The sequence below is a fragment of the Protopterus annectens genome, chromosome 13.part0 (genome assembly GCF_019279795.1).
Source record: "Protopterus annectens isolate FY-2018-M chromosome 13.part0, PAN1.0, whole genome shotgun sequence".
Lineage (NCBI taxonomy): Eukaryota > Metazoa > Chordata > Ceratodontiformes > Protopteridae > Protopterus > Protopterus annectens.
The window spans coordinates 1201708010-1201731217 of NC_056747.1; positions in this window are offsets into that span (position 1 = coordinate 1201708010).

Genomic DNA, 23208 nt, shown 5'->3' on the forward strand with positions numbered 1-23208 from the left:
ATGATTCAAGATAATTTAATAATGGATGAAGTATATATTTACAAGTGAACCAGATGGATGCATGTGGAAATGGTGAAAAAAGTATTTTAGCAGTTTAGTAGTTGTGTTCATCCAGATTTAACATACTGAATATATCCGAGTATTTATATTTATAATGTGATATATATATATATATATATATATATATATATATATATATATTTTTTTTTTCACACATATATGATTGTACTTTGAAATATCAAAGTAACACAACATCAGACTTAAAAATATCTATCCCAAGGGCTCCAAACTCAATTCATAAAGGAAAAAGTATTCTTTGCAGGGTGGCATGATCCCTGTGCACCCTTCACCCCCCTTGCTAATTATATATGCTAACTGCAAGACCTCACAGCAGTGGGAACAGGGCAATTCCCCACTCCCTTCTCTACTGTAATCTCCCATGATGCAATGCTGTCATTCTGTGATCATAGAGGGTCATAGGTTCATTGATTAGTACTAGGCTAACTGCCTTTGTGAGCCATTTTAAGCCTAGCCAATTATCCCTTGTGAGGCTCAAACCCTGCACCTTGTTTTTGTAAGGCAAACACCTTAACCATTAGGCTACTCTCCCAACAAGTATTTTAAATAAAGTTGGATGTAGGCACAGCATGATTTTACTTGTAAGTATGCAGTTCGATGACTAACTAGCAACCCCTTATTCAAGGCTGAATTAGAGTTAAAAGAGGTTCTTCTGAATGCCTTTACTTTCCTGGCCTTAGTGTTGGCTTTGTTGGTCTTGTTATGTCTAGGACTTTAATACTTTGCAATTTAGAACCAGATTGTTGCAGCTTCAACGCCTCACAGCAAGAGGTTCTCCGGTTCAATCCGTGACTGGGGTGCCTTCTGTGCAGAGTCTGCATGTCCTCCCTATGGTCACGTAGGTTTCCTCCAGGTTCTCCAGTTTCCTCCCACATCGCAAAGACATGCTGTAGGTGGCTTGGACACTCTAAATGGGTCCTAGGTGTTAGTGTGTGCGTGTGTGTTCCTTCTGTGGAAGGTTGGGTGCCGGGCTGGCAACTCGACACAGTAAAACTCCACTGCCAATCATGAGTGGACAGGTGATCCGCTGAGGCAACCCCTAACCAGGAAAAGCTGAAAGAAGATGATGATTATTGCAGCTTCAAAAATATATATTCCTTCAGAATGTCATTATTTTCGTTTGTTACTATTTGGATCTTAAAGCTCTTTTTTTATCTCTATTTTGACTGATAACTTTAACTTTCGAAACTTTGTCTTTATTTTAGGGTAGTTGGTTTGGTCTGTGATAACATAACAGCTGCCAACACTTAGATTATTTTTTTATAAATGAATGCTCTGTTTAGCTGAGTTAATCACACTGTAACACTGGGAGTATTTGTGCTTTATTATGCCATATTTTCTGCATGAAATTATGGATTTTGTTAGAAAGTTAGTGTGTTTTAAATTTTATTTGATCACTTCTGCCAGCATTACAGATGTTCAATATTGTGAATTTTTTAGTATGTGGCATGTCTGCATTTACACCTGTATATATATATATATATATATATATATATATATATATATATATATATATATATAAATAAAGTGTGTGTAGTTATATGCATATTTACTTGAGCAGAGACTGAAATTAGTCAGATGTGGTCAGTAGTTTACTCTGGTAAACAAATTCAGATAAATAAATTTTGTGTGCGACTCTCTCTCTCTCTCTCTGTATATATATATAAATACATATATATATATATATATATATATATATATATATATATATATATATATATATATATATATATATATATATATATTTATGGTTCCCTATCAGAAGCCTGAAACACTATAAGCCTGAAAATCAAAATCCTGAAAACTAAAGCCTGAAAATTCAAAATCCCGAAAGCCCAAAATCCTGAAAACACAAAATGGACATACTGACGTCATTGTGGCTTTGCTATTGTTAGCCCTGTGGTGTTAAGTCATGCGTTGGGTTCAGGTAAGTGTGCGGTTGGTCTTATGTTAGGGTTAGGGGCGGTTTAAGTGAGTTAGGGTTAGGGCGCAGGTTAGGCATGTATGCAATAGTGACAAATATTGGGGTTAGGGGCGGTTTAAGTGAGTTAGGGTTAGGGCGCAGGTCAGGTGAGTGTGCGTTAGTGACGGACCTTAGGGTTAGGGTTAGGGTCAGGGTCAGTTGGTAGATATTAGTGTCTTTATAGTGACATATTAGCATTATTTGTGTTTTCAGGATTTTGAGTTTCAGGATTTTGGGCTTTCGGGATTTTGAATTTTCAGGCTTTAGTTTTCAGGATTTTGATTTTCAGGCTTATAGTGTTTCAAGCTTCTGATAGGGAACCATATTTATATATATATATATATATGGTTCCACTTCTAACCATCGAAATTTCAAAACATCGAAATTCTGATCATCGAGACTAGAACATCGAATTTTGAAACATCGAAGGTTACAAGTGTAACCAAAAAAAAAAGAAAAATAACTTTTAGCAATTGTATGCAGGGGGGCTTCGCCCCCATGCGCCCCCCCCCATGTGGGGGGCTGCACCACCCACAAACCCCCACTTTAATATTCCAACTCCGAGACTGCACTACAGTGAAGTAAAGGGAAATCTCCCATTTAGCGCTATATGCAGAAGTGCTAAACAGGAGATTTTCCATACCCTATCTGTAGTGCCATCACACAGATGGCACATAAACACACACAGTATGCAGGGCATCTTGCTGCCCTGCAAAAACACAAACATTCTCTTACCTACACTTACCTTTTTCTTCCCCTTCAAACGTTTGACGTTTTCAAACTCGATGTTCTGGTCTCGATGATCTGAACTTCAATGTTTTAAACATTTGATGGTTTGAAGGGGAAGTATATATATATATATATATATATATATATATATATATATATATATATATATATATATATATATGTATGTATACATTTATGAAACTGACTTATAAAAACTGAACAATCTGACTAACAGGGTGCATCAAATATGTTCAGCTCAGATGTAAAATAAATCTGCCACAAAAATGACTGTGAAACAGAAAAAAAAAATCAACATATTTAAAAAATGTAATAATGCATATATTCAGTTGTGCAGTAAGCAGATGTTGTTGCACACCTAACTTTGTACTATACCTGTTGTGGTAATGCACCACAACTTTTAGTGTGAGTAGTACTATTTGCTCAATGCACACCACAGCATTTCTTATCACTTGCATATCTGTGCATTGCTTTTACCATCTGAAAATAAATGCTTTCCTAAGCATTTTTGTGCAGAAACACAGAATAACTCTGTTTATTGGCAGTGCATTTTCACATCACCAAGATGTAGGTTTATTAGTGCACTAATGACTTGAAAGGGTCAGAGGGAGGGTCAGAGGCAGTAGCTTACCCTTGCTTTATATGTTGCCTAAGTACTCAGATGTCCATTGCATTTATCTGTGCTATAAGAAGTCATTCATTCATTAACTGGTAACCTACATAACCTAATTTAGGTTAGTGGGGGCATAATAAAAACTCAAATTTCATGAATCATTATGAATTACCATTAGTTTTTAACTCTGATGGCTTAATAAAATCCCTGCTGCAGTACAATGCCAATATTCCTACTATTTCATCTAATCCTGCCCTCATTTTACCATACCTGTATATAAGTATGCCACACATCTAGGCTATCTTTTGCCAATAGCTTTTCCTTTCTCTGCTGTGGTACAGAGTTGCACTAATCCTTCACATGCCACATTATACTGCACACATCTCATTTCTACGTTACTGTCTAATATCCCAGAACCCTTTGCAGCCTTCATTCTAAAGCCTCAAGATCCTGTATGTGCCATCTTCTTATAATGTGATACCCCTTATTTATATGTCACAATACCCTAGGTCTCATTTATCACTGTCTTCTAATGCCCCAGAACCTCTATATGCTCCTTTCCATGTCTTCAGACCCTTCCTATTCAGTGTTATGATGTCCCAGAACCCTTTACCTACTGCCGTCTAAAGTCATGGAACTTCAGATGTTTTGATAATCTGAAACCCTTTACATGCCACTGTTGGATCGCCTACAGCACTTTACTTTTTATTTTCTGATGCCTCAGATCTTTACTTGCTGAGTTATGATGCCCCAGAACCCTTTTCCTCTCTGTTCTGAAATCCAAGAAATCTGTACTGGCTATACTGTGATACCCTATTACCTTTTATAAGCTACTTTCCGATGTCTAGTATATACCTTTATCTGATCTTCCAGAACTCTTTACATGACTGCAAGCCCCTTATGTTCATGTTATACTAATATCTTAGAGCCCTGTATCTAGCACCTCCTGAAGTCCCAGAACTCTATGTTACTCATGTTCTGATGCCACAGAACACCTCACCTCCTGATTTTGAGAGTGTGGAACATTTTATATGACACACTCTAATAGAATGTTAATATATATATATATATATATATATATATATATATATATGATTTCTCATAACCCTTTTAACTCTTAACTTATTAAGCCTCAGAACCATTTACATGTAAAGTTATAATTCCCGGATGTCTGCTGAATGTTCAACAGAAGTAGCTGAGATCTTCAGAATGACATTAATAACAGTAATACTTCCAAACAGCTGAATATGTACTAACGCTGAGATTCCATTGTCTTGGAGTATCCCCCCTACTCCAAGGTACAGTGATCTCCGAGTTAGTACAAATAAGTAACAGGTTTTTAGGAGGAGCAGACCATATGCCAGGCAGTGCTGGGACAGCACATGCAGAAATGCTTGAAAAGTATAACGGTAAATTTCAGAATCCACTGCTATTATGGCTGAATTGTAGTTTATTTTTGACGTGTTGGAAAAGACATTATCATGTCTTGCACTTCTGCTATAGAAACATATTCTCAGTGCTTTTATCTTTTACCTGGTTCTACAACATTATGCTTGTTAAATTTGGATGCCCCAAATCCAATAATATACTACATTTTCTTATGTTAGAACCCCTTATTTGCTATCTTCTGCTATCTGGAACACTTGTTAGCCTATCCTCTAGTTTGCCAGAATAATTTGCATGTCACCTTCTAATGCCCCTGAGTCCTTTAAGTAGTAACTTACGTTGTCCTACAACTCTTTATCACCTACCTTCTTGAGTTTTGGAACCCTTTCATGCCACCCTGTCTGATCTTCCATAACCTTTACCTTTTACCTTCTGATGACCCTGAATCCTTTATGTGTTGTGTAATACTGCCATAGAATCTATCTGAAACCTCAGAACATTGTATGTGTTACTTTTCTATCCCTAGAGACCTTTCCATGCCATCTAATGCTCAATTGGTTTTCCCTTTTCAGCTCATTATATATCCTGTCATCATTAATATCTATTCCAGACGTAAATATCCTTCAGTACCAATCACTGTAAACATGGAAGGAAGGAAGGAAGACCTCTCTCTTTCTCTGCCATGCTGCTATTTTATCCATTACTAGCCTCTCCTGTAACTGTGGCTAAGTGCCATGATACAGCTAGCATGGGGTGTGCAAACAACATTCCTTATGACTTCCCATGCCATCTGTCATTTGCATTCTTACAATGAAGTTTCTCTGTCCATTTCTCAAACACATGAATATAGTATTCTCTTGATCCAGGGCCAAGAGTCTGGACTGTGAGCCAAGTCCACTTCTCTGCTTATAATGCAGTATGCTCCTGCAGGATTGCCTCCTGAGAAAAGCAGCTTGTTTTTTTATTCATAAATCACTGTAATCAATGTCCAAAATACATTCTTGTGTAATTACTACTCTGTTTTTATAGGGATGCTATCCATTACCTTGAGGTATTTCTGTTTCAGCTATACTAGTCTGATTACTCAAATAGTCTAAAACACATTGAAAACACACATACTGAAACACATTTGATTCTATTTTCAATTTTCCTTTATATATTTTTTATTATTTAAATGTGAAAAACAAACTGCTGATCATGCTAGTGCTGCTAGAAAAATATTTACAATTCTTTGACAACTTCCTTTAGGCAAGTAGTTTGACAAGCAAGACCTGCAAATAGCACTTGCTAAGTCACATTTTATTGCAAGTACATATGAAATGATTTATAAATAATTATGAAATGATTTATAAATAATTTATTTCTGTACATAAGCATTTAGCCTGCGCATCTCAGGGCCTCAGGCTAAACCACATTGATTTACATCTGTTAAGAATAAGGTAATAGTAAGGACTACAATTCAGAGATCTAAGGATAAGCAGCTTGCAGCCAAGCACAGCTGTTTACACTCAGCGACCCCTAGTGGGTGTACAAACAAACCACAGTACTTAAGGACTGATGCTGACTGTAGGACAGACTGTCCTTTGGCTCAGCACAGTATGCTGGGATTAACAGTTTGCCACATGAGTTTTGTGCGTATACTATACTGCTGAGACCAATGTCCTGTTTGCATTAATGAACTGCATGTTTGAAAACAAAATAACAATTATTTTCCTGCTGCTGGCAGATCTGTTCTTGCAGCACTGCTCCTGGCATCATGGAAACATCGGTTGCTGGAGACAATGGGTCACTGACTGAAGGACACTGCACTAAACCACCTTATAGCTTAGTAAAGTATACCTAAATGCATAATTAAATGTATATGAAAGCTCTGTTTACAGCATTTTTTCTGACTTGCTAGGTCATGCTGAGTAGATTTGGGGGAGCTTGAAAACTTTCATTAACAAGCTTCCCTGCTCAGTTTCTAACCCCCCCCCCCCCCCATCCTCTGTCTTTCTTTCTTTTCTGTTTTCCCTCAAAGGTACACTCCTAGCCTGAAAATTCAGATGTTTTTTATATCATTAAAAATATTCAAGAATTTATCAAATTAGAAAGTAGCTGATTTAAAAAAATATAAATGCAACCTACCTAAGACATATGACTACAATACAAATATCTCTATCCGTCACTACTTTCTTAAGTGCAATTAGTCCAGAATTTACTAAATTTAGAGATTTAGCTTGACATAATGGAGTAATAAAGATTCTATATTTGCAGGCCTTTCAACTGTCCCTGTTTTAAAGGAACATACCTGCTTTCAGACTTTTTACCGTTCACATGATGTACCAACTTTTGGAAGTATGGTCATATTTCTAGTCTTGATTTTCCCCTTCACATAATTTTCTGGACCCCCCCCCCCCCCGATCATATGTGATTTTTGGATCTTTCTAGTATACAGAAAACTGCACTACATGACCAACATACAAGTGGCACCAATAACTTCATATACCTTAATCTTAGACCCCTCATTCAATTTAATAATTTATCTAAGAAAAAAAAGTAAACATTTGAATCCCCTTCTATTCTGGTCATAAATTGTACCCCCTTTTCTGTCATACCCATTGAGAGCTGCAATAATAAAAGGAATCCTACTTCTTCAACTCATATTCTGCCTCCATCTTGTCTCAGCAGCATCCGCTAAAAAGTCTACCAGCATTCAAACACCAGAGAACAACATTTGTAGAGACATCACTCATTCTCCAAGAAATGAATGGATGAAAACAAACCATCTAGCATTAAATGCCTCTAAAACCAAATTAATGGTTTTTACTCCCTCTAAACACATCTCTGCCAACACAAATTCCTTCTTAATCACCAGTAACAACAACACATCCTTGGAATTGGTGCCAGAGACTAAGTTACTTGGGGTTCAAATTGATAATGAGCTGAAATTCCATTCCCACATACAACTTAATATTAAAAAGACTCATCAAAAACTAGGTATGCTCTACTGACAAAATCATTTCCTTACACCCACTACTAAAAGAACTCTCTCTTCCTCATTCCTTGTTCCCTCTCTTCTGTATGGTGCCCCACTCCTGACTAACTTACAATCTTCCCTCAAAACACAACTCTCCTCATGCTACAATAAAATAGCCAAATTCGCTAGTGGCCACAAAGCATCTACTCACCATTGCTTTTCTCTCCACAAACTAACATGGTTAGAACTACACAACCAACTCATATATTCTCAACTCACTCTTGCCCACAAGCTCATCTTTAAACCCTTGCTATGTCCATCTCTTTCCAATACCTTTAAAATGCACCTTCCAAACAGACAACTCAGAACCAATAACCAGAACCTACTTGAACTACACATACCACTACGCCCCCCAGGCAAAAGCTTCTATCTTATAGTTTAGCACGTCTCTGGAACTCCCTACCTCCAGCTATTCGTACCACCTTCAACCACTTTACATTCAAAAAATATCTTTACTCTCATCTACTAACGCAGTGGGAATGCTCCTGCACCCACCCTTCATAATTTCAATGCTCTTCCTTCCACCCTCATATTTTCAAAACTACCTTATTTTCTTCCTCCTCCTGATAATAAGTTCCTTTGCATCTCGTAAAGAAACATTGATTCTATATCCTCAAACAGTAATTCTGTAAAATTCTACAATTACTGCAATATGACTCACTTTATAGTATGTACCATCTACAAACTGTAATTTGTACAATTCTGTAAATACTGCATTTTAACTCTGTACAAAATGCAATCTGAATCACTTCTATAGAAAGTACCATCTGCAACAGTCAACACCAGTGTTATGCTCTAACAGTGTAATTGTATTGTATTGATAACTTGATTGCTCTAACAGTCTAATTGTATTGTATTGATAACTTGATTGCTAATCTTTTATTATATTTGTATAACTATATAACCTTGTTAATGGAGCTTTTCTCCCCAGGACTCCATTGAAAACGGGTTCATCTTGGCCCAATGGACTATCCTGGTAAACCAACTGCAAATAAATAAATAAATAAATAAATAAATGAATGCCACCATATAACTCTCAAAAAGCAGACTTGATCCCAGTTAAACAAAGTGCAGACCTACTGCTAGGCTAACAATTGTTCAAGCTATTATACATGAATCACACTGGCACCGGCCTTTGTCACAAATCCCACGTTGCAAACTTATACCTCTGAGCATGCATTCTTAGTTCCTGGTTGCAAACTATGGGAGCCTTTCCAACCCACACTTAAAGATACTTTATCTTACCCCAAGTTCCATGGACTGCTATAATTTCATCTGCTTAAACAAGTTAAATTTCCTGTACCCCAATAGGCCAAATAACCTAAATTAATATCTCTCCTCTTCTTTCCCTTTACATTTAGGAGGCTAGATAAAGCAGTGAAGCAAGCTGTGTACTTAAATGTATATCAATGTTGGTGTAATTTTATTCTCTCATGCTATCAGTTTATTTATTTATGTATTCCTAGCATCACCCATTCTTTGTATTTTGTTCACTGTCACCAATGTTTTTGTTACCTTATGTACTCTGTATGTGTGGTCATATTATTGACGTTTGGGTAAGACTGAAATTGGTCTGAATGCTCTACAAATTTAAAAAATGAATAAATACATTTACAGAAAGAAGACACACATCTTACATCTCCCTTTTTTCATAAGCAGATATAAATGACCTTATGTGGTAGAATTTTGAAATCCAGTTCTTTAAAGCCTACAGATGTTTTACTCTTGACTCTGATAATGTGTTTATATTTTAAATCATTTGAGTCACTCTTGGTTTTTAAACATGTCTTTTTTGAGTAATATCCCACATTCTCACTGGAAGCAGGAGAAAGTTATGTGCTATTTGGTATTCAGAATTATTTGCTAATTAGATACCCAGATTTTTGGCTGGCTGCACTTACTTTTCAAGGGCCTTTGTACATATTTTCAATGTCTGCAGGTTGAGAGGTATGTCCATTTGTAGTAAAAAAGATTCCAATATTATCCAGGTGTATCTGTTACAGCATTCATTTGTTCCACAAAATATGAGTGATTAATAAGTATTTCAGGTTAGCTTTACTAAATTATGTCTGTCACCATAAGAAAAACCATAGTGTAGTAGCTCTTCTGCAGATATGTGAGATGAATAAGAAAGGAATAAAGGAGGTTTGTGGTATACTATCAGATGTCCCAAGATGTAGACTTAAGGTAAAAGAAGACTGAAACTTTCTGACATTAAATGTAGACTGTCCTGCATAGCTTGAGGAAGTTCTTTTATTTTCCACAATTAAAACCATTGCCCAGATTCCAAAACACTCGCTCTCAGTGTAAGTGACCACTTACAATGAGAGCAGGCTGACAGCAGGCGTTTTGGAATCTAGTCCCTGTAGTAAGCTTGTTTATAGATAGGCCTTACACTGAAGTAAGTCACATGGAAAGCAACTCTTTTGGAATCTGGCCCCATATTTTATTGCATAGAAAGAACAAATCAATTGATTTTCTTGAACTTCCATGTCTTATTTATTTATTTGTTCATTCGTTGATTTGTTTGTTTGTTTGTTTGTTTGCTTGATTATTTCTATTTTTGAATCAATTGGTGAAATACAACACAGACATTTTAGTGGAGGCCAGTGGGGAGGAGCTCTGTAATTATATTTCACAGAAAATAGCAAAATAGCATGAAAGAAAAGATTCCAATGAAATTTCTGGTGTGTATAATTCTGTACAGTGGCAGCTAATACAAGCCCAGGCAAGGAAGGAAGATGTTCACATCAAAATAGCTGCCATTTGCAAAGGCAATTCATAAAACAGAAGAAACTATCAAATCTAGTTATTAGTTATATTAAAAAATTACATTTTTTTCTACGCTTTAATATTTTACTCCCACCACAGCTGTCTGACAACAGTTGTGTTCCATAACACATCCTCAGTTATCTGTTCCACCTTTTCTGACATCTGTCTAACTTACTCATTTGGACCTGGATTCCAGCAGTAGGAAAATCTTTAGCATTAGCAGTTAGGGAAAGTGTGTGGATGGGAGATAAGAGAATCCCAGTACAGTGCTGTCCTTATAGTAGTGCAGACCTGCTTTGAATGGCCTCCCAGTTCCCAAATGTGCATTACAATGGCACATGCCTCTGCACTAGTATCATCAGACTACTCCAGTTCCTGTTAGTCCTTGGCTGTAAACACCACCATTCCTGGGATAACAAATAATTTACATCTGTGATGTCAGTAACAGGGAAAGTACAGCGCGACAACTACAGGGATGTACAAGGTGAATAATTACAGCAGAGTGCACCAGTGTGGTTACATAAAAAGTCAAGGGACTTGTTCTAACTCAAAAGCATGAGGAATTCAAGCAGAGAAGAGATAAAGTATGATATTACCAGTAGGTATGTGACCCTACATTTCAATATTAATACCACTGATTTAAGAAAATTGTAGTAATCAACTTTCTAAGTTGTTGTAGTGTCTATGGAGATCTAGCTTGTTTACACCCAAAAATCAAAGATTCATTTCAAAACAATATTTATCAATTCAGTGCAGATGCCATTCCTAAAAAGAAGATAACTGATTTTATCTGGTCAAGCTCAAGAAAGTGAAGTATATATAAACTTACAAAGTCTACTGAGCTTTAAGGAAGCCATCTTTTCATTCCTAAAGCAATAATTAATTCTTGTAAATGTTGTTGTTGTTGTTTGTCTTTCGGCTTTTCCCCGGTAAGGGGCCGCCACAGCAGAACTCCGGTCAGCTAATGATTGGCAGTAGATTTTTACGAAATGCCAAGGTGCCAGCTCGACGCCCAACCTTCAATGAAGGCACGCCCATTTACGCACGCATGTATTTCGAACGCTACCCAACCACGAGGAGGACATGCATACTCCACACAGAAGGCACTCCCAAGCCAAGCCGAGAATTTAACGGGAGAACCTCTTGTTGTGAGGTAACAACGCTACCGCCATACCACCGCAGCATTTTTAAATAATTAATTCTTGTAAATGCAGGCTGATATTCCTACCTCATTTTCTGATATAAAAGTGCACACCACATGCTTAAAAGGACATAGATGGCTAGCAAATAGGCTTGTAAGTAGTCACTAGGCATGTGGTCCAACAGACCATTGAGGAGCCTATCTCGGTTACCCCAGAGCAGTGTTTGATTTAAGTGACTTACTCAGAGCCACACAGTAGGCAAATGGAGACTGTGGGAATCAAACCCCAGATTTCAGTAAGCAGCTTGTTAATAGCTCATAAACTTAATCTTCTACAGTATTTGTTCACTTCATTTTGCATCTACTGAAATCATTCAAAGAGTTCTGTAAACAGTAGCTCTTATCAGTCACTGTTTTTGTTTAATCTAGAGTGGAAATAGACTTTAAAAAATACTGAAGCTGTTTCATTTAGTTGTGAACACTCAGCCCTCTTCCAGAGAGTGTAGCAGACATGAAAACTATGCCCTGGTGGCTTTTGCTAGATGCATTTAGCTAGCTCTCTAGCCATCCTGATCCACTTTCTGATACCATAGTACTATTTTAGCACCTGTTGCTCATTAGGAGATTAAATAATTCACAAGTTATGCAGCTGTTAAATGCTCAGATCAATGTAATCTACTGCTGGGAGCAATCAATCATTTTGTAATGTGTGAATTACTTAATCAGCTAATAGGCAGCAGGTGCAAAGACACCCCAACTACAGAAGTAAATCATTTGAAATTTAAGGTGTGTATAATGTTTGGGAAATCCTAGTATTCTATAAAAAACATTATGAGGCTGACTGTTTTGGTTTTCCTGACCTTATTTATCCAGTTTATTCAAAATTGTGGCATATTATCATATGATTAAGCAGGGAAGATTGCATATTTTTCTACTTCCACTATAAGAATAAGTATATTTATTTCAGTATCATAACATTATCTTCTAATTAAGCCATGAATGTCAAAATCGTACTGCTAGCCACAACAGATGAATCCAGAGCTCTTTATAAGATATTATGTTTTATGGGGAAAACGTGACACAACTTGTATTTTAGATAATTTGCTGCTGTCTTAGTGGTGACATAGCAGCTGTTGCCAATTTGATGATTAATTAATTCACACATAATCAAATTAATAAGTGCTCTGATCAGTAGGCTACACTGATCAGTTTAATAGCTCTGTAACATGTGACTTACTTAATCAGCAGTGCAATGACAGCACTGTGACAGTAACATAAGTTAAATGAGGAACTAATTACTGGCATTTAGCAAAATACATCATTGCGTGTTTGTCATTTTTACAATTGCTATGTTTGTTGAAAGTGTCTCCATTTTGTCTATCAAACAAACAGCTCTGGCCATTCAAAGCAATTACTAGTCTGGTTAAAATAAAATACAACAGCAAATAAGTGCATTTAAATGATTTAGTAGAGATCAGGTAAACTAAATGAATCCTCACTGACTGCTTAACTCTACTTGGGGAAGGGACTAAACCAAGAAATGCTGAACTGAGCTGAAGAACATATCTAGCTCAGATTTAGAAGAAAAACATTATAAGACAACAGTATACAAGGAGTATCACATTCATTAAAGCAATTTGGAGACCAGTAGAGTTGCCAGCATCAGTAACAGATAGGGACAGTGCACTGGCTCCACCTTCAGTGAACAGGCTTCAGGTAGCTTACCAGGGTGCTGGGGGATGAAAGAATACTCTGTTCTATATAGTATATACTGTCTTTTCAAACTACTGCTAGCATGATTATTAACTTGAATAAAAGCTGCAAGAATAATATGAAATATAAAGGGTTAATTTAGAAATAGTGTAAAATGCTGAAAAATAAGAAGTAATAAATGTGCTGGCATAGCATAGTTAAGATTTTGGCATCCATGTGAAGGAGTAAGTTATAGGTTCATAGGTAGGGACTAGGTTATCGGCCCAAGGGCCTACGCAAGCCTAGCCAGCAAGGTTCCATAGCTTACTCCACCCAAGAAAGTTATTATCCTGTGCCACTGTCCAGCAGAGACACAGAAGTGATCCCCGGGGTGTATTTCCTTATTTCCCATCCACTCATCAAGATTTTTCTTGAAGAGTGCTAATGAAGAACTTTGCTTGACATAGATGGGTAGCTTGTTCCAGAGTATAGGAAGTCTCTGGGACAGGAATCTATCCCTCCAGCATGTCCTATCTATTGTGGTGACAAGGTTTAGGTCCCTAGAGCGTGTAGCTCGGAGGGATTGGGATTTCTTTAGGTGTAGCATGTCCAACAGCTCTGGGTTTGACATAGCTTTATATGTTAGGCAGAGATCACCTCAGAGTAGGTGATATGCTATGGAGTAAAGCTGGAGTTTTTTGAGGCGGTCAGTGTAAAGCATTTGTTTGAGGCCAGTAATCCTCTTTGTGAGGTACTTCTGTGGCCTTTCCAGCTGCTGCAGATATGTCTTGTGAGGTACATTCCAAAAGGGGCATTATACTCTATAATGGGTCTAATGAGTGACAAGTAGAGGGGAACAATGACCTCTTTTTTCCTGGATCAGAACCCCTTTATGATGAGGTGTGCCACGTAGAAGGACTTTCTGACTACTGTGGCGATATGACTATCAAAGGAGAGACTACTGTCCACCTGGGTCTCAAGGTCTCTTATCACGCATTCGGTGTTAAGTAGATTGCTGCCTATGTGGTAGTTCATGAGTACAGAGTTTTTACCAAAGGGGATGACACTGCACTTTTTGGCATTGAGCTTGAGGCCATGGATCTGACACCAGGCATCTGTCTCAGTGAGGCCCTTCTATAGGATGTCCACATCATTTGGGGACTTGACTATGGCTCCTAGTTTGCAGTCATCTGTGAACTTTGCTAGCCAGAGGCCTTCTGTGTTAGCCTGTACTTCAGAGAAGTAGATACCAAACAGGAGAGGTCCCAGGACACAACCCTGTGGTACTCCACTTGTCACTACTTTGAGGTCAGATTTGGAGTCTGCAACTTTTACAGTGTGGGTTCTGTCAGTGAGCCAGTTGGCAACCCATCTTGTGACGTAGGGATTTATATCTAGTTTAGTGAGTTTAGCTATAATTTCAGAATGGGGGATGGTGTTGAAAGCCTTGGCGAGGTCAAGATAGGCTGTATGAACCACCTTACCCTCATCCACGGCTTTGTTGACTGCCTCAAAGAAGTCAATCAGTTTCAGGAGGCATGATCTGCCTTTCACAAACCCGAACTGGGTGGGATCCAGAGTATGGAGGTTACCAATGTCTTTGTTTATGAGTTCCATGATGATACGTTCCATGGCTTTGCAGACCAGGCTCATCAGGCTAATAGGTCAATAGTTCCCAGGATCAGTGGTGGCTCCCCCTTTGTGGAGTGGGATAACTGTTCCTGAGAGCCATTCAGTGGGCACAAAACCTGATGCGAGGCTATTATTGAACATGGTGCTTAAGTGGGGAGCCAGTTCATTCTGAAGTTCATGTAAAACGCAGCCTGATATGTTGTCCGGTCCCATGGATGCTGTGTTTTTGGCTTTAGAGAGTGGAGCTTTTACCTGCGTTGTTGTGGTTACAGGGACTCTGCATTCATCTTGTATAGATATGGGCCCTTAAGGGGGTGAGAGAGGGGGTGAAGTTAGCACTGAACCTATCTGCCAGGATTTTGGCAATATCAGTTGGTTCTGTAATTTTCATGCCTTTGTGCTGTAACTCAGAGCAGATCTGGATGTTGCCATCTAGATTCTTGACATAGCTATAGCATGCTTTGTGGTTGTCCTTGGATTTAGTGGCGATTTTGTTTTCATAGCTAGCTTTGGAGGATCTTATAAGGGATCTCAGCTTATTACTGAGGCTGGCCAGGGAGCTCCCCCACTCATGGGATTTTACTCTCTTTTGCAACAGTTTCTTCCTTCTGTTGTACAGTTTGTTTATGGTATGGGACCACCAGATTGGCTTCCTTTTTTGTAGGATAGCGTCATGGTTCTGTTTGAGATAGAAACAAAGTATGTAATAACTATGTAGATGGCAGCTGCAAGGACATCTATGAAGTAAAGAAATGTAACATTAAGTTTCAGATAGTGCTGGAACAAGCAAAAAAACACACGTACAGTCCCAACACAGGAGCAGGCAGAGACAGTTATAAAATCCAACGCATTTATTTGAATAAAAACAGGGATAAGCGCTTTCGCGTATTAGTACGCTTCTTCAGATCACAAAATGAAATAAAGCAGCCTTCTTTAAATATAACTGATTAGTCCAATTAATTCAAATGCTCCAATAAGCACTTCACATCAAATTAACCCTTAGTTAGACAGACTTCAGTAACATTGCTCCCTAATAAGTCACAAGAGTTTATACATATAATTTAAAATAGACATATAAAATTCTAATAACAATATAGTCATATAAAACTCCTTTCCTAAAGTGTTATGTGCATATATATATAACTAACTATAATCAAATAAATAAATAAATAAATATATAAATATATATAAATGGCAACTATAAATATAGATACAAGTATAATGCAATTAATGTACTAACCTAGAAGTAAATCTTAATTCATGTATAACGTGCAATATAATAGCATATATCAAACATAAATTCCACAGACAAATGCATGGATAAAGCATAGATAAAATCCATAAGTCAGCACCAATGTGTATGAGACTATTAACTATAATGTGTATCTTCATCTACGGGACTTTAACACTGAGCGTAATGAGACATATGTATTAAGACCAGGCGGACAGTGGGCTCTTAGTTTAAATACCCACTCTAATTCTTTTTGCTCCAGGTAACTCATATAATCTCCCCTTCTCTGTCCGTGAGGTATTATCTGGAGTAAAAAAAAATACTCTAAACTCAAAACCATGGTTATTATAAATAGAAACATGTTTAGCTAATGCATTTAATGGATTATTATTCCTAATGTCGTAAACATGGTTATAGATTCTTTGTTTAAAGCTCCTTTTGGTCATGCCTACATAGAATGCAGGACATGTGTGACACTTCGCTAAGTATACAAGTCCTGATGTATTACAATTTGCATAAAACCTAGGACTAAAGGAGAAATCCAAATCTGGATGTATAAAATCTTGTTCTTTCGATATATAGCCACAGTAGTTGCAGTTCTTACAGGGATATGTCCCTCTTTCTCCTGATGTTTCAACACCCAATGGACTAATGCCACCTTGACCAGTAGCATGGTCTACACATAATATTCTTTTCAGATTTTTATTATTCCTGTAGATAAACCCAGGATTGGAGCCTACTATGTCCGCCGTCTTACCATCTAAAGTTAAAACACCCCAATGTTTCGCTATGATTTTTTTAATCGCTAAGCTATCATTGGTGTATGTAGTAGCAAACATAACCCTGTCAGAGGCCTGTTTAATATTATGGTCTGGTTTCCTGATACCTATAATGTTGGAATTTGTATAATTCATATCTGATACTATTCCCAGTGTCTCAAGTTTGATTTGTTTTATTAACGTATAATCATAGCCTCTCTGGATAAAGATCAACTCTAGCCTTTCTGATTCAGCAGTCAAATCCACAGGATCTTTACAGAGCCTCAAGAGCCTCTGGAACTGACACTTCACTATACCCCTGAATATATGACGGGGATGCATACTATCATATCTTAGTATAGCATTCTTCCAACAGGCCTTTCTATGGAGGGAAGACGATAACCTGCCATTTCTAATGCTAAGATTCACATCAAGGAAGCTCACATTATCATGAGAGACTTCTACCGTGAATCTTAAATAATTAGTAGTGGTTTCTAGATATTCCACAAACAAAGAGAAATCCTGTGCACTACCATCCCAAACGATAAGGATATCGTCCACAAAACGCTTATACACCAAGCATTTCTTAAAGGAATCATGATTAAACAAAAACTCCCTCTCCCACTGGTAAACTACTAAGTTTGCATATGTATTAGCGCAGGGGGTGCCCATGGCAACCCCTGCTAACTGTAAAAACATATGCTTTTTGAAACAGAAAACATTATTGTTTAAGACCAACTCTAATAACTGGCATACCAGTATCTCTGTACTACGATCTATAGAGGGTAAAATCTGAAACAATTCTCTAATGGATTCAATACCCTTATCGTTTGGGATGGAGGTAAACAGATTTCTGATATCCATAGTTACTAACAGGTGTCTATCCTTAATCAATTCAACATCTAAAGCATCCAAAAAGTCCAGAAGCTGGTAGGTATCCTTCAAGATGGTCGGAATACCATTGACAAATGGCCTTAATAATTTTTCTAAAAAGACGGAGATATTCTCCGTACTCCACCCATCTCCTGAGACTATCTGTCTGAGAGGAGGTGGATGCACCCCTTTGTGCATCTTGGGTAATCCTTTTATTATAGGAAGATGAGGAGAGGGAGTAAGAAAAAATTCATACAGATCTTTACTGATCTGACGACACATTAGTAAGTCATACAGTACATCATTAATATCATTAAGTATTTTGTTTAAAGTCCCTTCATCAATACGTTCATAAGTAGAATAATCACTAAGCATATTTTCCATATATGAATCATAATCTTGTGTATTCAGCAAAACAATACCCCCTCCCTTGTCTGCCGGTCTTATAACTATAGATGTTTCACGGGATAACTTCCTCAATGAGGCATTCTCTTCCCTAGACATGTTGAAATACAAACATTTCTTATTGCCTTTCAAAAAATAGTCATAAAGGTCCCGTTCACATAATTTAACAAAACTTTCTATATGACTGGGTAACATGGGGGAAAAAGTACTCCTTCGTTTAAACACATGACTGTCTGTTGAGTGAACACTAGTAGTCTCACTCAATGTGTCTTTAGAAAACAATAACTTAATTGCTATCTTCCTTGCAAAGAGACGCAAATCTATCAATAAGTTATTTAAGGAGCTGCCCTGAGAAGGGATGAAGGTCAAGCCTTTATCAAGGACACTGATATCAAATGAATCAAGTACCAACCTTGATAAATTAAAAAACAAATGTTCGTTTATCTGAACTTCCTTCTCTTCTGATGGAAGTTCTCTCCAGAGAACTTCAGTTTCCTCCTGTCCCAACTGTTCGACCTGTCCCTTGGCAATTGTGCTTTCTTTATCGGAAGGGGTAAAAAATCATGAGTGGAAGAAAAAGCCCCTTGTTTCCTTACAGCTCCCATGTCTCTCTTAGATGTGGTAACGCAATCCACTTCCTGATTAGGTTGCGGTGTTGAAGCAACATTTACTGCCTCCACAGTAGCGGGTAATTCAGGAGGCGTAGCAAAGCTAGTGCCTGAAGTCCGACCGGATCTCACTGTAGTGACTTCCCTGGGTAGAGGGCTCATCAAATCTACGTCAGTTAACGTAGTATCCATGGCAATGGTGGGAGCAGGTGGAACAGATGTCGGAATGGTATTCTCAACTCTCCTCGGCCAAATAAAGTGCTGGAACACCATGTTTCAGATAATGCAAGACTGAGTTTCCATGGATCATCAAACTACAAAGAACCAAGGACAAGATAACAAAGAAAAACTGTTATACAAAGAAAGAACTGTTTTACATCAGACTTTGAAAAAAATTCCATACTTTCTGGTATAAATGCAACTGTGCATAAACAAGCTTTGGGTATTTGCCATAGAAAGCTGACAGCATTTGTGTTGCATGCTTGTAGATTTGAAAAGAAAAATGTGAAAGTAAAGCGTATTAACTGTAACAGTTATCTTATAGGTTCATAGGTTGATACTAGGCTATCTGCCCTAGGGCATTTATATGCCTAGCCAGAGTGTGTTTGGCTTTCGCCACCCTTTTAGATTAGTTGTCTGTGCCTCTGTATAGTAGGTCACAGAAGGTAGCCCTTTTAAGGTTAGTTTACTGTACCTCTGTCAAGCAGGGACACAGAAGAGATCCCAGGGGTAAACTTACAATCTCCCATCCACTCGTCAAGATTTCTGTTGAAGAGGGTCAGTGAGGGGCTCTGCCTAACATGGATTGGTATTTTGTTCCAGAGTGAGGGGAGCCTCTGGGATATGAATCTGTCCCTCCAGCATGTCCTGTTTATTTCTGTGCTGAGGTTCAAGTCCCTGGAACGTGTAGCTCTAAGGGGTTTGGATTTCCTATAGTGAAGCATGTCCATTAATTCTGGGTTGGACATGGCTTTATACATCAGACACAGATCGCCTCTGAGTAGGTGGTACGCAACTGAGTAGAGCTGGAGTTTCTTTGGCTGAACTGCATAGGGCATCTATTTGAGCCCCTTGATCCTCTTGGTGAGGTACTTTTGGGGTCTTTCCAGTTGCTGCAGGTGTCGGGTAAGGTACATCCCAAATGGGGCATTGCACTCTATTATGGGCCTAATGAGTGATGAGTAGAGGGGCACAATGGCCTCTCTTGATCTGGATGTGAACCCTTTCGTGACAAGGTGGGCTATATAGAAGGTCTTTCCAACCACTTTGGCAACGTGATTGTCAAAGGAGAAATTGCTATCTACTTGGGTCCCCAAGTCCCTAATTACTTCTTTCGTACTTAATGGATTATGACCTATGTGGTAATTTGTGGGCACTTTGTTTTTCCCAAAGGGGATGACTATGCACTTTTTGGCATTTAGCTTTAGGCCATGGCTCTTCGTGTCTTTATTGTACTCAGTACAATACAGTAATAAGGCTATTTGATTACAATAAATAGTTGGGTCTATATTATAAGATCGACATTTGAAAACATTGAACAACATATGGTCAACACCATATGGTCGATGTCTTCAAACATCGACCTTATAAAAAGACAAAAAAAAAGAAAAAAGTACCCTAATGGGTTTAAGCAGGGGGAAATCCCCCCACACCCCCCACTACTTAAATATACCAACTCCGAGACCGCACGACATTGCAGTAAATGGAAATCTCCCCTTATGGAGATTTCCGTTTACACACTAAAGATTCTGAGCGTTTGATATTCTCGTGTCGACAATGTCAGATTCAACATTGTCGGCATTTGAGAATATAATATAGACCCTTATAGTTAAATGAACTGTGGTATGTATGCATGTAAATGCAAGTAACAGCAAGATAACAAACAGGAAGACGTGCATAGAATTCTTCAGGGGAGTCAACAGAAGCGCATAAATGACTGGACAGTGGTCTGCCCTTATATCCCAAGGGTGTAAAGCATGGGAGTCCCCAGTTTGCTGCTGATCCCAAACAAAGCCTTGGGCTCGCAACTTCAGAAGAAAAAGGGATATAACAACACATACATGTTGCATATGGATGTCAGCAGGAGTTTGGCAGTCTATGAAATTGCATGAACGCTGCATGGAAATAACAGTATTTATAAAAAGAAAAGATGCCCCTCCACCAACTTTGAAGATGAGCTCCATTGCCATCCCCACCACCTACTTCCAGACAAAGCTGCCCTTGATAAAACACAAGCAGCATATGGAAACATACAGGGAGGCATAATATGGGGAATGAAGAAGGAAAACTGCACTGAATGATTACAGATGGGACATAAAAAGATATTTATAAAAATTGAGCATAGATCTGTAGATGTAGCAATGAATGCATAAACTAGCATGGTTCAAATAACTAGGAAAAAATGTGGCCACCAAGAAACCCAGTGCAAGATACATAGCAATGCAGCAATATGAAGGCATTCTGTTTTATCCAAAGCTGAACAGTGGTGTGCCCCCCTGACTGACCTTATAGAGCTTATCTCTCTCCAGTTAATTGTTTCTCTTGCCTTACATTTATGTACATATTGATTCCTTGGGGCCTCTTTTGGTAGTTGCCCTGCTGCTTCCATTTCCCACCTCTGCACCATCCTTCTCTGGGCTCCACAGATACTCACATACTCATCCAGTGATGGTCTAATGACTAAGTGAACATTAACAACAAACAAATGTTGTCATACAAGGAAAAAAGAACCCTAACAAAGCCTTTTTGTTAAGAGCCGAATTCTGAGGTCCATTTGCAAACCTGTCTTCTTTATCACCCTCAAAGTTTATTTTCTCCATAATCTAGTTTACTCTGTGCAGGTTTTTTTGTCAAGGTTTCTACCATGTTACTGTTCTTCTAGTTTTCTGATGTCATGCAACTTCAACACAGGGTCCCCTCGGATGCAGATTGTTGCCACAGAAAATTAGCTTTATTAACTTCTTACTGCACATTGTGATTTGTTTCTTCTTGCATAATTCTGGCTTTACCTCATGGTCTCCTTTGAAAATCAAAATCTTTTGTCAGCCCGTGGTGAACACCCAGTCAACAAATTAATTCATAATTCAGTGGTATGTGTGAGTGTGTGTGTGTGTGTGTGTGTGTGTGTGTGTGTGTGTGTGTGTGTGTGTGTGTGTGTGTGTGTGTGTGTGTGTGTGTAAATGTTAAAACAATGCTCTGTAAACATAATATCAGGCCCTGATTGGAAAACTTGGGCTCAGTCAATGAAGAGAATCTTACAGTGTACCAATATTAATTAACAAAAGAACCTCTTCACATAGAACGTAATATGTTATATTGACTAGATTTCTTGTAACAACTAGTTTTAATGCAGAAAAAAAAATAACTTTAGCCTTCCTTCGCCTGTCACTCACATCATAGCCATTGTTGAATGTTCTGTTGTCATTTTATGGACCTGATGCTACAGGGCACGTCAGGGCACTTTATTATCAATGAGGCTTATGCATAACAGAAAAAAAAATCCTCAGGGTCATGCATTAGTGGGAAAAAGATGACAAAGCAAAATACAAAATCCTGGCAAACTAATTTTCTGCTTTTTTTCCAGATTTTACTATAATTCAGGGGTGCTGTGTCAGTTAGTAGATGGGTGCACAGTGCTAAACATAATTTTGACAGGAACCAATTTTTTCTTACAACTTTTTTTCATAATACAAAGCTATGGTGATATATTTGCAGTACATATGTGGTCACAACTACATGCAAGCTAAGTAGCTTCTGAATATATTCCTTTTTTACCTTTTTTTTAAATTAGACTAAATCAAATAGACAAAACTGTCTCTTTTCATAAGTTCAAAGTTATACACTATGCTAACAACTACCAGGGTCTTTCAAAGCCTAGCCATACAATCCAACCCAATTGTGCCCTTATGTATCACAGGCATTTTGTAGGAGGTAATTATGCTAGTTAGGAAGTTTGTATAGGTTTTGTACGGGGAATATGTTAATTTGGACATTACTGTCTGAGGTGAATTTCTAATCTCCCATCCACTGGTTGAGGTTATGGTCAAACAGGGTTAGGGATGGGCTCTGCTTCACACAGATGGGAAGCCTGTTCCAGAGCTTGGGTATCCTGTGAGACACATCTCTCTCTCACCAACATGCCCTATTTATGTTACAAGCAAAATTATTTCCTTGCATCTAGTTGATCTGATGCTGTTCATTTTGTAGATGTTTAAAAGGTCCATCAGAGCTGGATTGAAGATGCCTTGTATGCCATGCATAGATTGCCTTTCAATGACCTGTAGGAGACAC